The following is a 16,554-nucleotide window of genomic DNA, read 5'->3' as shown; positions in this document are numbered from 1 at the left end:
TTTGGATTTTTTCCTTAATAATAAAAACCTTTAATAACTGTATTTTGTGTTTACTTGTGTTATCTTTGTATTATAAACAAATTTGTTTGACGATCTGAAACATTTAGGTGTAACAAACATGCAAAAAAATAACAAATCAGGAAGGGGGGAAACACTTTTTCACACCACTGTATATTGTCCCCATCAGTAGGCCTATGTCCTATCAACTAAACTAACTGAAAATGAAATATATCAATTGTGATAACATCTAATGGGTCCATAATGTATGTTTCATTGGTTTACAATATTGTTAGGCCGGCTACACACTGGCTGCGTGGCGTGAGCGTGCCGCTTCTGTTGCGTGGCGGCTGTGTGGCGTTTTCTATGTCTTTACACATCAGAAACGTGTCTGACGTGGCGCTGCAGCTGCTAGCCTTGTCTGTACACATGTATGTTTCCCATTGATTTACTGCACTCAAGCAGTAGTATATTTCATGACAAACATAAATATATACCGACCTGATTACAGCAAAGACAACATCGGCAGTATTGATGGCGAAATAGGCTACAGAATATTTCGCTCTGTATTGTGTGACAGGTACAATATTTGAAAATCGATAATTATTTATTATTTCTTTAAATTACATTTATATCTGCATTCATGTCAAAACATAGAGACTTTCAAACATCAAAATGTAATTTATTAAATGTATTTGTGTCAAAATGACATATAAACATCTTTTCGTATTCTATTTTACACTTTCTGTTTCTAGCATGCACGCGTTTTCGGCGCGCCTAAGTCGTGCATGTCACACAGACAGTGTGAAAGCTCTAATCTGTTAACAAGGGAGCCAAAATAGAAACGGACACGCCACGCAGCCAGTGTACAGCCGGCCGAAGCCCTACCATTAAAGGCTTTTTACATGGTGGTTAGACTGAGGCTAATATCCCATTTTTGGTTCAAGCTGCATTCACCCTGTACTGACAATCGCTGTCATTTTAAACGTTATCACAACATTTAGCTCAGTTTACTGAAATCCCAAAAGAGGAGGGACAAAAGAGGGAAAACAGAAAGGTGACTTGAAAAATAAATGAAAATAAAAGATATGAATTGTACTGAAACAGAAAAATAAGGATACAATGTATAAATCATATAAGGTGGAGATAAATAATAAAAATAACTTAAATACTGTTGGTGTCGTACTGTTTGGGCAGCCAGATGGGTCAGTACAGTATGTTTCAATGGTTTACATTGTTGTTCAACCCTACAAATAAAGGCTTTTTACATGGTTGTTAGACTGAAGGCTAAAAAACCCAAATAATGTCTCAAGCTGCAGTATCTGTACTGAAAATCATACCAACACACTCATTTTAAATGTGTTATCCAGACATTTAGCTCAGTGTACTGAACCTTTAAAATAATTCAGGGTTAATCTTGACTTTGAAGGAACATAGGGTTAGAGTCACTTGATTGTCTTCTGGTTAGGAGACAATCATAGGAACAGTAGTTCTTGAATTGTTCTTTTGACAAGGCTTATTTAACCAAGTCATGTTATTTTGGGCAATCTGAAGACAAAATGTTCAGCTTTGATTCTTCAATTTAAACACTGTCATAGCTTTTCAATAGGGTTTAGATTAGCCCAAGGCCGAGTTTACACATGTGAAAATTCTTTAACATGCCTACCAGCTCAAACCCCACACTAATAATTATAATTTTTGTAAAATATATTCCATGTCATCCTTTCCTTTTCCTTCTGTATGTATGTATATATATATATGTTGTGTCTTCCAAGAAAACAGATAATGAAGGAAAAAGAAAGGTGACATGTAAAATAAATTAATAAAATATATTAATTGTGATGAAATACAAAATAAGCATACACTGTTCTAATTATACAATATATATAAATTATCAATGTACCAAAATAAATTGGTGTCTTAGAGTCAGTGTCCATGGGTCAGTAGCGTAAGTTGCTAATTGTTGAATCTGTCCATTGTTGGCACAAACCAAAACTCTTAACAGAGCACAGTGTAATTGTGAAGATGTAAAGGGCTGTAACATTGTGACCTTTGATGATCCAGGGACTATAGAACTGCTGCTTCCAGGTATCTGGCCGCAGATGGCAGGAGCAGAGGCCTTAGATTGAAAAACAGTAAAAAAAAAATGATCCCTTGCATTCCTAATGCAAATAGCAACCGCAAACAGTAATGCCATCAGTGTTTTTGTTAGTTCTCTGGTCAAAAAGGGATCTTGTACTAAGTTAATACAAATAACAGTTACCTTTACAACTTGGTTAGGGTGAAATATAATGCTGCACTGAGGAGGAGCTGTCTCTGTGACAGTGATGACTGACAGTGAATGATCAGCGTAAGTTTGGTTCCCCGCATCAGTTCACCTGATCACTAGCCAAACGTCAACAGTAGGTAGGCTCTACTGAACTGTGCGCAGCATTGGATGCGAAGCTGTGGACGTAGGAGAATGAAGCTGGTCCTGACAAGAGAAAACAGAAAGTTGTTGTAATAAACTGCAGACAACAGAAAGTTGTTGTAATAAACTGCAGACCATGCAAAAAACATGTTCAAAAGTTACATAATACACAATAATTTAATACCTTGAACACTGCTGCAGGGCAACACAACATTTCTGTCCAGTGCCATTTTACACAGAGTAGTTTAGGAAGGATGAATGAGGTTCAGCTATTGTCATGTTTAGCCTTCTTTAAAGTCCTGATTGTCTCCACTGTGTGAAGTGGAGTGATCACAGCAGAGGCAGACCTGCAGGAAAAAGTTAATTTAAATGACAATGTACTGCTAGCTGTAACAACGGTGTTGCAAAATTGCTGCGTTATTACAAAGTGAATACAGGAATAAAGACACAATTAAAGCAATATAGAAAGCACATATGAAATTAGAATCATTACCTTCGGGTGTGAAGACTCTTAAGCGCTGTCAGGTGGAAAGCAGGCAGTGGTGGTCCATTGTTTCAGTTTTTAGAACTAGAGAGAAGGTGAATCAAAGGCAGGCAGGTGTTATCTCATCCTCTGCTTGGAAGAATGACTGGCTAGCACGAAGGTAAAAGTGTCCCTGTGTGGTCCAACAGTGATTGTCTGTCCATTGTTCGTCTGCTGATTGACAGTTAGGCTGCTGCTGCTGCTGCTAAAGCTTCTGTTCTTGGTTGTTGTTGGTCTTCAGTTTGTTGTAGAGGTGAGGTGGTATTTCCTGCTTTGGCTTTTCAGCCTGTCGCACCTACCCCGGTGCCATTAGGTCAGCTGCAGGGTCATCAGCTGGAGGCCACCGTTCACAGATGTTTCACCCCCAAGACCAGTACATCTCCAGGCCTGCTGGCATGTTGGGGACGTCTCCCTGCCACCCCCTGCAGCTGCCTTCACATAATCTCTCTTGGAAAGACCAGCTGCTTCCTGAGGTCTGCCAACATCTGCCACTGTTTACCAGGTGCAAGCATGCTGCTCTTCTTCTGAGTAGGAGATTGGTGTTTACCACCAGGCTTTACAGGCTTTACAAACCTTGCCAGGGCATGCTCTTCTGTTGCCGGCGAATGGTTTGCTGCCACCTACAGCTCTCCAGGATCTTGGCCAGTTTCGTCAGGATTTGATCATGGTGCCACCTGAAACGTCCTTGGGTCAGTGCCACACTGCATCCTGACAAAGTGTGTCGGAGGCTTGCCTTGACGCTCCCGCATAGATGACAGCCCACTTTATCACCATACCACAGTGTGAGATTCCTAGGGCATGGAAGGATATCGTAGGTCACCCTCAACAGGAAGCTGAGCCTGGATAGAGGAGTTCTCCAGATGTCTACCCTGGTGATACGCCTGTTGCTGGTAGCATCCCATCTTGTCCAGGCTCCTTGCGTGCCCTGGGATATTGCCTTCAAGTGGAAGCGCTCGTGCTCCAGTCTGGTGATTTCGTCCACCACCATCGTCTCCTGCTGTCTCTTGGTGGCTTCAGACCAGAATTGCTGCGCTGCTCCCCAGCCCAGCCCAGCATGACTGGTCTGGACAGTCGTGCTTGGCTGGGTGAAGTTGTGATGAAGGAGGTGAGGCCAAAGCTGTGAGGCCAAAGCTGATAAAGTTTGCATTGATATGGATCTTATTTCAGTTAGCTATTAGGCTAACTGAAATAAAACCATGCCAATCGTGAGATATGGTGAAGGGTATGTGATAATGTGGGGCTATTTTTATTCCAAAGACCAAGGGAACTTTATCAGGATGCATAGTATCCTGGATCCATGAAATAACTGGCCTTTCAAAATAAAAATCTGCCTTCCTCTATGGGAACTTAACACAGTGGTGTCTATACTTATGCCACCTGTATTTTAAGGAAGAAAATTCTGTTATTTACGATACATTATTCATTCACAAAGAAAATTGGTGTCCTTAAAGGTTGGATTTTTTAAATTTTTTTTAAATTAAGGCATTAAGATCAATTTCCTCTTTTTAGTCAACTTTAGCATGGGTGTCTAAACTTATGCATACCACTGTATATCTCATAATAATATGGTTACCTGAAATAATTATGACCAATCACATTATCCAATACTGCCAAAATATAAGATTACCAAACAAAATGTCTTTCAGCTTACTAAATTAAGTACATCAATATGTTGAGTGACAGCAAAATTGGGTTTCCTTTACATAGCAAGAGAAACAGAGACCAACAACAATGAGGTATCCTGAAAAAACACAACATAATGCTCATTGGATTTTTGTTTTACCTGCCAACTGTGCAGGATAGAGATTAACATCTGGTACAGCAATAATTTAGTCTTTTAAATCAAACTGTTATTAATACATGTTTCACCCACTCACTTTGGTTATAGGTACAGACCTTTTTTTCTTTGTCTTTTTCTTTATCTGTTAAACCCAACTACCATCTTTATGGACTGTTAGAGGACATGACACAGTATACAGGATTATGATAACTATAATATGTTCTCATTACACCAGAGTGGAGACAATGCTGCGGTTTAGAGATGAAAATGAGGTCCAGAAGTGTGTTCTTATCTGTGGTGGCAGCAGTGATGACTTGAACATAACCCCGGGAGTGAAACAGCTCAAGGATTGGCTTACTTGCGTTGGATAAGTGATTCTCGTTGAAATCCCCACAGACAATGATAGGGTGGCAATCCATGACCTCCAATGAGTCCAACAGGCTTCCCAGGTTTGACAGAAACGACGTCACACTGTAGTCCGGAGGTCTGTACACAGCTGCAATCAAAGCACTCACTGGGGCTTCAACCTTCAGAGCCAAAAACTCAAGGTCAGTGACATTATGTATGTACTGTTTTTCACGTACTTGAATGTGCTCTTTCACATAAACTGCAACGCCACCACCACGTTTGTTGGCCATCTGTGGAACATTTGTGTAGGACAGGTGTCTGTTGCGTTTGAACATAGTGTAGCCCTCTAAATGGAGACTGTCTGCAACAAAGGAGACTTGTAGGTGAGTTTCTGTGAGACACAAAACATCTGCTAGACACAGTTCATGGTGGCTCTTGATGTCATTCACGTGGCATGGCAAACCTTCTGTGTTATGGTGAACAATGGTCAGAGTGTCATGTCCGTTCACAGCCTGTGAGATTTTGAGAAGAGGCATCATGTCATCCAAATTGACTTGTCTCATGGTCTGTAGGGCTCCAGTGATTTGTGAGTTGGCATATATTTTACTCTCGTCCATATCCAGAATGTGCAGTCCGCTGAGAGAGGTCACTCTGCTGACAGCTACATAAGCCATGCCAGGTTCAAAAATGTGTTTCAGTGACACTACAGCTGATGTCCTTGTCATACCTTGAACCTTATGAATCGTACAAGCAAAGGCCAGTTTAACAGGAAACTGTCTGCGTACCACTCCTTTCTGTTTCATTTTCTCCTCTGCTCTGTCGATGTACACTAGATCGTCTGGTCCTCCTGGTGCTCTGTTACGATAATTCCTTCCAGCTGTTTCATCATCCATCTTGAGCCCGAGCATAGTGACATGTGCGACACCATTTTGTTCAGAGGATATTACCCTGACTAGCGTAGCGAAAGATCCATTCACCAATCCTTGAGACACGTCTATGTTTCTGGTGAGCATGACTCTGACACCTTCAGCAACGTTTAGCGTATCTGGTAACTCATTTCTGTTTCCTTTAAATGGTTTGGCTTGTCGTGCCATTCTGCCTGTCTGTGGATCCTTTTTGTAGTCATCTGCATCAATCTTGGTGATGTGAGAATGGAGCAGAGCTAACATTGCAGAGTTGTGTGCATCAACTTGTTTATTAGTTGCAAAAATGTGTAGCACATCAGTTGGACATAGTTCTGGTTCGGTGACCGCCTGTGACAACAAAGCTCTGTCTGCCTCGGACAACTCCTCTGACTTTTCTTTCACACGGATCCTATTCAACATCTCTGCAAAGGCAACATCATCCTTCTGACGCATAATCTCAGTCAGAGTGATCATCTGAAAGTGTTCCTGCCACAGGTCAATCTCACATGGGTCATACACGCAGAGAGCCTTGGACTGTCGCACTGGTGGAAGCTGAAAAAAATCTCCAACAGCTATTACCGACATTCCTCCGAATGGTCTCTGACTGCCTTTGATCTGTTTGAGTCTCACATCAACGTAGGCAAAAAGGGGCTTTGAAACCATGGACACTTCATCAATGATGAGGATTTCAGCATTTAACAGTTCAGATCGGACTTCATCCAAATTGTTACCAAGGCCTTGAAATGGAGGTTTTAGGCTTCTCGGAAGTTTGAGTAATGAGTGCAGTGTGGAGCCTGATATGTTGAAGGCTGCAGTTCCAGTGAATGCGGTCAACAGGACAGTTGGGTTTGATATGTCGGCCTCCTCAGCGCGTCTCGGCAGTTTGCACAGTATCTTAGATGCCTCAGAGTAGATGCATTTGATTAAATGTGACTTTCCTGTTCCAGCGCCACCATTGATGTAAAAGAAGAACTGGTCTGGATTTAGGCCACAGATTCGCTTTACGCACCACTCTCTTACTGCATAAAACACACAGGCTTGTCTCTGGTTCAGATTCTGATACATTTGGCGTAACAGTATGGGGTCAAATGCAGGGGGCTCTCTGATGGCTCTGATTTCTGTTGCAGCATTAGCCTGATTACTGTATTCCGGGACATTATCTTGTTCATTTTCACAATCTGGCTCTCTTGCCTCCAGTTCTTCAATACACTCCAACCTCACAACTTCCGATTCTGGCGCCAGATTACACCATTCATCGATCACACCTCTGTTCTGCTCAAACTCCTCAACAGCATTCTCAATCTCGTCACTGTTTTTCTCATATTTGTCTCTGTTTCGTTTCACAATGTGTTGGACACTCTCCAGATGATCACAACCTGGTAGTTGCACACATCCATTACTGTAAAATGACTCATATGTGGGGTAATACGGTCTTTTCAGTTCCTGCTCTGATCGGTAGGGAACGTACAGTTTCAGTAACGTGCCGTAAAACTTCTCAGGATATTTTTCCTTGGATGCACGGTAAAATCTGATGATAGCAGGCTTATCGTCTTTCCGCCTTTGCACAAATCCCATCTCATTCAGGAGGGGCAAAACATTTTTACCTTTCGTCTGTTTGCCATAGACAATTCTGCAAGTAGCTGCAAAATCAGCCAAACACATCTCCTCAAACTCCAGTGTTTCAGGTCTGGCTTTGTACTTGTCAGTCAAAGACGTCATCCACACATCTGAACATTCAGGTGTTGTGTTTTCCAGGGACGAGAGGGGACGACTCATTTTCACTGCGTTGTCATCTGTCGGTATGAATACGACACCACGTGAACACTTCTTCATGTTAATTCCACATGCACGACTCACACATTCCTGAGCGCTGACCTCTCTTTTTTTGGAATACGGCTGCATTATTTCCCTCATTTCATCACATTCATTGACGTTGTCTCTGTTGGAGTTTTCGATGACTGTTTTGAGGTACTCAGAGAGTCCAGATTCTTTTTTGGTAATGTAGCTGGTCAGATATATGATGCACGAATATGCGTTGAGAATATAACTGACATCAATATTGGCATTCCAGGCTTCAAGTAGATGTGGATTATATCCATTTACCCAGCAGTCCTTGGGGTCACGCTTCAGAATGACTGCACTGGATTTATTCACCATGTTAAGGCATTGTTCGTACTCACTGTATGTCAGATTGCATTGAGCTAGGAGCTGCTGCAAACTCAGAGAGGGCGTTTCAGGTTCATTCAAAAGCAAGTTAAGTGGTTGGAGTTTTTGCTTTGCTTTTTCCACTTCCACTGGATCGATGCACTCACCAGGTCTCGTTATCATTGTGTTTGTGACGGGGGGTTTAGGAAAACCGAATCTGCATCCCGAGTTGACACTTTTGAAACATGTCCTTGAATGATTTTTGCTGTGTGTCTGCACTTCTGTGACTTTCTTGTACAGATCAGGTTGTGTATGTGGGTTAGGCAGCTGAGCTGTGATGTATTTGGACACAAAATCTAACACAGTCTGATCGTCGTCTTCGTCAAAAACAGGAGCACCATCAACCCATATGAGACAGTGTATGTGTGGACTTCCGCGATGCTGAAACTCAACTCGGTAAAAGAAGTCAACGACTCTGCCTAGGGGCTCTGCAGGAGATAAGAGCAAATCCCTGAATAATGCCTCAACACGCTTATCAAACATGCGCATTGCTGTCACAGGATTGCTTCGCAGTATGTCACACTTAGCTGACCAGTCAAGCCCTTCAAAATCGACATCTTCACCTTGCTGCCTTTTTATTGCCTCGATAACCTCAGGCCATCGCATTTCAGCTGCAGAAAACGTACAGAAGAATGTAGGAGTTCCCAACTGTCTGATCATGGCAAAAAGATCTCTTGTAGTTTTCTCCCAATAGGCTGGAGTTCCCCTTAAAGGTTGCATAAACCTCACAGCGTCTTTGTTTCGCACCAGTCTCTCCACCTCACGTTTATCTTGCAACATTCCCGAGGTAATATTTCTTCCATCTCTCGTAAACGGTTTACCTTTCCTGAGCTGTATTGTCATACTCGATGTTGCCAAATGCATTTCTGTCACAAACTGTGGAAAGAACAAGAAGTTTGTGTCTCTGGCGAAACGATCATCAACACCAAAAAGCCTTGCTTTGAAATATTTACTGGGTGTTAATTTAAGAGGTCTCTCTTCATCCAGTGTGTTCTGACCAGTCGGAAACTGTACAGGGAAAGCCATGGCCTCCAGTTTAGGTGTTTTGAAAAAGCTGACAGGATTATTTTTTTCGGCAGGTGCAACAGAATAGATTCCTTCGCTGAAACATAAAATTTCCTCTGCCACGTCACAAGGCTGAAGGCATGATTCCAGAGCGAAACCACCGTTTGGCATGTCACCATGTTCGTCGTCATCTCCCTGCTCATTTGGTTGTTCACCATCACATGACAACATGTCTATATCCTGTTCATTTTCAGGCTCATTTTCTGCCTCACACAGTGCATTACTCTCACACCTGTCAATTTCCATTAAATCAGTTTCATCAAAATCATCTTCCTTCATTGTAGCATCCACATCATCATCTTCATCATCCTCATCAGGAAGTGTTGGATCACATAACTCAGCCTCATCTCTGATCGTTATGTCCTCATACTGTGGATGGATCTCTTTGAGTTTATGCAGTGCACGCATGAGTTTAGACCATGTTACTGTCTGAAAAAGTTGGTGACCCTTATAACACAATCGTCTCTTCAGTTTTACTCTCATCACCTGAGACTCACTTCTCAGTCTGGGTAATGCTTCTACGGTTTCCTGTACCTCAGACGGGACACACACAACATTTCCTCTTATTAGTCTCTGGCGGCCTTTAGGAAGAGGAATAATCTTGGCAAATGCTATACATCTGGATGCGAGATGCCTTTCCAATATGTTGAGATCTGACAGTTCAGGTGGGATGTCAGCAAGCATTAAGTTGTTGGCTACAGCGAGAGCTGGCATAGCTCCATCTTTAAGATGATCATGACAGGTGTAACAAATCCACTCACTTCTTCTCTCATCAGGCACCTTGCAGTGTTCACAGCCTTCATCGCAAACATGCACATACTTCCCTGTCAAGCACGCTGCAACTATATGTGGATTTTTGACATAATTTGACCTTGTGCAGGGGCGGACTTGGTTTGGAAACGAGGCTTTATGGCAGACAGTGCAGACATAGGTGGGACCTTCCTTTATATTAGATCTGAAAAGAGATATGGCCTCTTTGATTAAAGAGTTATCATTTTCTCTGTCACTCTCACATGTTTGTCGATTTATCCATCTGTATTTCTTTTTTATTTTATTTGCACATCTCATTTTAACCAGACTTCTAAACGGAAGGTTGTTCTTAAATTGTTCTCGCATTCTTTGTCTCATTAGTTGTCTGTGTCTATCTCTGAAAGCTTTGTCATTTGCATAACGCTGATTCATATAAGATCGCATAAAAGATCGCTGCTTCACTCTGAAGTCAACATCGTTTCTGTAAAACGTTGTCATTCTTTGTCTTTTTCTTATTCTAAACTCAGGGTTTTCTCTGTATGAACTGTTCATTCTTTTCTCTTTCTCTTGTTTTGTCGGTATCGGGTCGTTATATATCTTTGTCTTTTTTTTTGTATTTCAGGATTGTTTTGATAGCGGTAGTTAGCACACTGACTTTTTCTTTGTTTGACTGTTTCATCAGAATATTTACTGCTTGAGTAACATGTTTTCTTTGCTTTATATGTTTCATTTGAAGCATACATTTTCCTTTCTTTCCTTTTCTGATTCTCCTTTCTTTGCGATACCTTTTCAGAGAGCAATAGTCTCCTCTTAATTTTTCTCCTTTGCTGTTTATTACGTTTTTTCAGTTTACGCGAGACGTCATCACTGGCCACAGTATTTATCAATGGAGCACTCAAGTTTGACTTACTCTCAGTTGCAGAATTCACACTGAATTTAGATGATGGTTCTGGTTCACTTTGGATATCATCAGGAAAAATGATATGAACCTCTTTATGTTTCACAGAAGATACAGACGTGAGGTTTGTGGACTCTCCCTGTAATATGTTATCAGAGACATCTGTTGCATCAGTGTTTACCTTTGAAATAGTTGAGTTTGAATTATTCAGCGCAGCATCATGTGATGCGACACAGTTCGAAATGATCTGGCTGGATATTTCTGGTTCAGTTTCCATAGGAGTGAATACTTCATGTACAGATTTGTCACCGATGTGTGCACTCAGGCTTGTCTCCTTTTGAAGAGCAGTTGTTACAGCAGCAGTGTGAGTTGTAGGCTGACTGTCTCTGTCTGAGATAGCAGTATTCAGGATGGCAGTATTCACATTGTAAAACTCCACAGGCTTCAACTCATAGTTACAGGAGGGCTGTGTTCCCAACATTCTGTGATACTTAAGGAGCCGATCAATCATATCACTAAGATGTGTGAATGTCAGCATGACAGCAGTACCAGGAGTGTGAGAACCAGGGTGGAGGGGCAACCCTTTGGCTGTTCTGGAGTGTGGATCAAAGAAACCGTATCTGCCGGACTTTGTTCTGAATACGGCAATACATAATACTCTCATCAGGAGCAATCCATACTGGACATCAGAAAGCAAGCAGCTGAGTCCGGCCTCTAGGTCCAGAAAACTGTCTAGAGCTCCAGGTAACGGTTCTCCTAATGTGCCATATCTAGACAGTTGTTCCATGTCCACATAATGTGTATGCGTGCGTGCAGGTACTTCGTGAGGGAGCTCGTCAGTAGTCAGATAGATGTGATTAACTCTTTTTCGGACCTCTTTATACATTGCATTACCTTTATCCAAAACAAGGTCAAGATCTGCTCTGGTGATGTTTTCATTCTCGTGAAGGAACGCCAGAAATGTTAGTGAGTTGCAGGTACACTGCTTATTTCTGTTTTTACCATATTTAACAGAAGCCTGGCTACGGGATGCACGGACGTGTCTTACAGAAGGCTGACCTGCCGGATTTACATAGTCTGCATGAGAAGGGCCTGCTACACACCGAGGGTGTCCACTCTTTACATTAGCATAAGATGCCTGTGGTGACACATCACTTTGACCTCTGTGGTTTACCTGGTTAGCTTCAGGAGAAACTGCCACACATCTTTTCTTTACCATGTCAGCATAAGATACCTGTGGTACACCTGGCTCATCACTTTGACCTCTGACTTTTACTGGGGTGACAATAGAAGGCCTTGCTTCACCATCGCTGTGACATCCTCTCTCATCAGCAGAAACCTTTGGTGCGACGCACTGACTTCCCTGTGTCACACTTTCATCATCACGAGACGCTGCAGCCATCTTCACCTCTCCACAGCTCTGAGGACCAACACATTCTACCTGTTCACCTGTTGTACCCTGAACCTCCTTTGACCTCTCCCGGCGCAGACTTTGAGCTAGTGACCTCTTACTCTTCCTCGGCATTATGATCCAAAACCACAAATCTTGTTTTATTTTTATTGTAGACAATCAAGATAATAAACACAATATGAATCGAAATATATTAACTTAAGATAAGAAAGTAGATTAAAGCAGTATCTGCTCTTAGTAATGGCAATTTAGATCTCAAAAATATTCTATTTATATTTATTTTAAAGCAAAACAGTAAGTGGTGAAATAAATGTTTTCCCACAAAATCTTTTCAAGTCTGTAAAGATATTATAGATATTTAGAAGTAAAACTAAAGTTGACGTATCACACAAATTATATATGGATATACTGTATTTCAGCGGTACTTAAGTTTCTATATCTTCAGCAAATTGAAAACCAATAGGACAGGAATAGGGTTTATTTAGTATTTTAAGGCACTATCAAGAAATCTGTACGGATGTTCAAATACTGTGCTTTTCTAAGAATAACTTTGGTATTTGTATATTTATGGTTTTGTAAATGCCAGATTAATTTTTTTCAACCTTAATATATTCAAAGATTTATTTTAATATATGTAAAGAATGCAGTTTCTCCTTACAGTTGGTTTATTTATTTCACTTTACAAAGGTTTAACCAACAATAAAGCACGTACAAAAGGTGTTGATGCCAACAATGTGGGTGGATCTATAGACGAGGTACAAATATGTGAATCAGAGACAAATAACACAATGTATGTAGTGTAATTACTTTTACACTTGTACAAACAAAAACTGATTATGTGTACTCTGGTGTGAAGATATTTGCAGTCAGAACAAACCTTTTGGTACAGAGCTCCACAGCAACACGGTCCAGGAACAACTAGTTTTTTTCTTGTGTATATATATATATATATATATATATATATATATATAGATTTGGATTTCAATGTATTGTTATGTACATTAACAAGAGACAGTTTTCTTCAATGATACACTTTATAACAGCAACTTATATATCTGGAAATGTACCAGATTTAATTTTGAATTAGTTTTTACAGTCCAATGTTTGTGATAAAAAGCTCAACAAAATGTGTGTTATGTATGTGTCTTTTCAATTAATTTAAATTTAATGAACTAAAAAATACTTTACTGTTACCAAATAGAATATTGATACAATATGGACAATTCAAAAATACAATAATAAGGTTTTTGCCAATTGAAAAGGCCAAATCAAATGTGTGTGAGAGAGAGACAGGAGAGGTAGAAAAAGTGTGAGCAGAGAAACTCACAGAACCATAAAACAGAATGATCAGGTTCCAATCAACCCATGAATCCAAAACAGATACCAGTAATCTGTTAATATCAGGTTCCAAAAGACAAGTTTGAAATATATCGTTCCAAAAAAACAGGTTTCTTGCAAGAATGCAAGGAGATAGAGCGGGATAGAATTAGAGGGATAGAATGATAGAATTTCCAAAATTTAGATAGATATATTAGATATGACAGGAGAGATAGAAAACCTCAAAATTAGATAGATGTATTAGATTTGACAGGAGAGATAGAACGTCTTATATTAAGGGATGAGTGGGTAGAGTGATAGGAGAGAGGTGAATGATCTCATAGATAGATGGAGAGGGAGAGGAGCTGGAGGCCAGCGGACCTGTAACACAAAATGGAAACATTGCATTAGACATACAAAACAGAAAAAAAAACATTACATAAAAAGTGATTGCTTTGAATATGTGAATATCTTTTTAACATCAAGGAAGAAACAGATTATTGGTGTGATTTAGCTAAGAGGGACTTTAGTAGTGTCATTGTTTCACTAGGACTTTAGTAGGTGTCTCTAGGAAATCTCTGTATTCACTGACTTCTGTGTTCAATCACATAATGTTGCCTAATTTTTGCGTGTGTGAAGTATACTGTGGAGTGTCCAAGGAGTCACTAACACAGATGGTGAAATACTAACTAAAAGTATGTAGAGTGCACAAGCAGATGTGTACAGTAACGTTAGACAGTAGTAGTATTTACTGCCGAACAAAGTGTCAAGGCAACACACGTCATAGCAACGACATCATTCATGTGTGTGAACATACTGTCGAGTTGCCACGGGGGTAACCAACACTGATGGTCCAGCAGCAACGTAGGGAGGAGGAGGACAAGAGCATTGGGGGGGGAGAGGAGAGGATTTTCAGTTTCATTTTACAAGACAAGATATACACAACAATAATTTATTTTATTATCAAGATTTTTTAGATCACTGTAATATTAAATTCATACGTAATACATATGTCCAGTGGTGGAAGAACTATTTAGATAATTCGCTTAAGTAAAATACTTATACCACAGTGTGTAAATACTCCACTACAAGTACAACTACAAACCCTACAAACGTTGGGTAGCTTGATCTACAGCAATGTATCATGTTCTATCAGATCATCATCTGTATAGTGAGGGAACTCAGCTTATTTAAAAGGTCCCATGGCATGAAAATGTCACTTTATGAGGTTTTTTAACATTAATATGCATTCCCCCAGCCTGCCTATGGTCCCCTAGTGGCTAGAAATGGTGGCCTATATAAAAGCACCCAAAGAGCACCATGTCATGGTACCTTTAATGAGTAGGCTACTTTTCAGGCTGGACAACATATTAACTTATTCAATATCAAAGTGTCCTTCGTGATTCATATTTAAAAAGTGTGTGTGTATGTGTCTGTGTGTGTTGTGGGGATGTGTGTGTCTCTCTGTGTCTGTGTGTGTGTGTTTCATATTCTATGTTTCTGGATTAATGATTACTGCTGCTGCATTAATGTGATTGTTGCATTTTACTGATAATTGTGCTAATTTTAACTCCTATATACTGCTGGGTAGCTTGATCTACAGCAATGCATCATGTTCTATAAGATCATCATCTGTATAGTGAGGGATAGAGCAAGACATATCCAGTTTTACTTTAGAAAACCAATCTCACAGTTTAATGAGTACTTTTTAGGCTGGACAACATATTAACTTATTCAGTTAATATATTCAGTTATTCGAAGTGTCCTTCGTGATTCATATTTAAAAACGTTAGAATGTATATTGTGGTAATACTTCTTTTTAAGGACGCAATTTATTTCCCTTTAATATGATACAAAACTCTTAGGACTTAATCAATATATCATAGTTCTGTGCAGTGTGCTTTTAATAGCCACAGTACACAGAAGTAATCATCACCTGGTGTAAATCATATGTAAATGGCTTTTTTCTAAACAAAACTTAAACGTGTACAGATGCTAAATAATTATCTACAGTCGAGTTATGTGATCTATTATCAATTTCAGTTATAGTATTACTATACTTACCAATCAAAAGTGCACAGCAGTATCGATGTTCTGTTGAGAAAACCAGTGACAAACTGTGAGTTAGTGGGTTCAAGGTTACAGTGTACAGAGACAAAAAACTCAGTAAATAGTAAAATGCTGCTATAACAGCAAGTCTGGCTGTGAGGCAGAGCAGCTATTTCATTTTTATTTTATTTTTATGAATACACACAATGCCACAATGTCAGTTACAAGCTAAACAGTTTAAAGATTAGGTTCATTGACAAAAACAGATTTAAGAGGACTGCTAACGTTAGCTAAGTGCTAATCTTGTGCACTTATGCTTGCTCTAAAAAGTTAGCCGGAGATTTTTATAACAGTATTATAACTTACTATTAACACTTAGCATCAACGGTCATCACTCTCATAGAGCACCTTACCATACATCCCTTTGTATGTGTAATTTTTATTTTATTCAATATGTAGTATATTTTCGTTTATTGTCCATATTATTCATGTGGAATGTCTTTTATCATCCTGTTTATCATGTAAGTATGTTGTGTGTGATGTCTTTAGGCTACAGGGACCTTGAATTGAACCTACCTACCTAGCTAGCTACCTATCACTAAGTGGGGTCTAGCTAACAGTGTGATAGAGCAACATTAGCATCATTGTTGTCTTGGTATTACATTTTCCAGCAAGAACACAGTTGGTTTGCTTTTCCATTGACAATAGCTAAACCACTAACAAGTTGCTTTATGTCAGTTAACAAAGCTAATATTAGCTAAAGATAGCTACCAATAATTCTATCAACGCTGCTATCATTAGCTAATATTAGCGCCAATGCTAACGCTACTTAGCTAATATTAGCTAAAGATACCAAACTGCTATCATTAGCTAGCGTTACCGTTAGCGTTAGCATC

General features: G+C 40.0%; 1 long non-coding RNA gene across 1 annotated transcript; it reads right to left on the bottom strand.

Annotated features, from left to right (window-relative positions):
- Positions 1-13,484: 13,484 nt before the first annotated feature.
- LOC118494427 lies at positions 13,485-15,704 on the bottom strand. The gene is made up of 3 exons (XR_004896553.1): positions 15,674-15,704; positions 14,427-14,454; positions 13,485-13,990 (listed from the first exon to the last, which is right to left on the bottom strand). It is a non-coding gene; the product is annotated as an uncharacterized LOC118494427 (long non-coding RNA).
- Between the last annotated feature and the right edge of the window lie 850 nt (positions 15,705-16,554).

This window comes from Sander lucioperca, chromosome 24 (genome assembly GCF_008315115.2).
Source record: "Sander lucioperca isolate FBNREF2018 chromosome 24, SLUC_FBN_1.2, whole genome shotgun sequence".
Lineage (NCBI taxonomy): Eukaryota > Metazoa > Chordata > Actinopteri > Perciformes > Percidae > Sander > Sander lucioperca.
The sequence above is the reverse complement of the archived record's forward strand: the minus strand, read 5'-3'. Positions and strand labels throughout refer to the sequence as shown.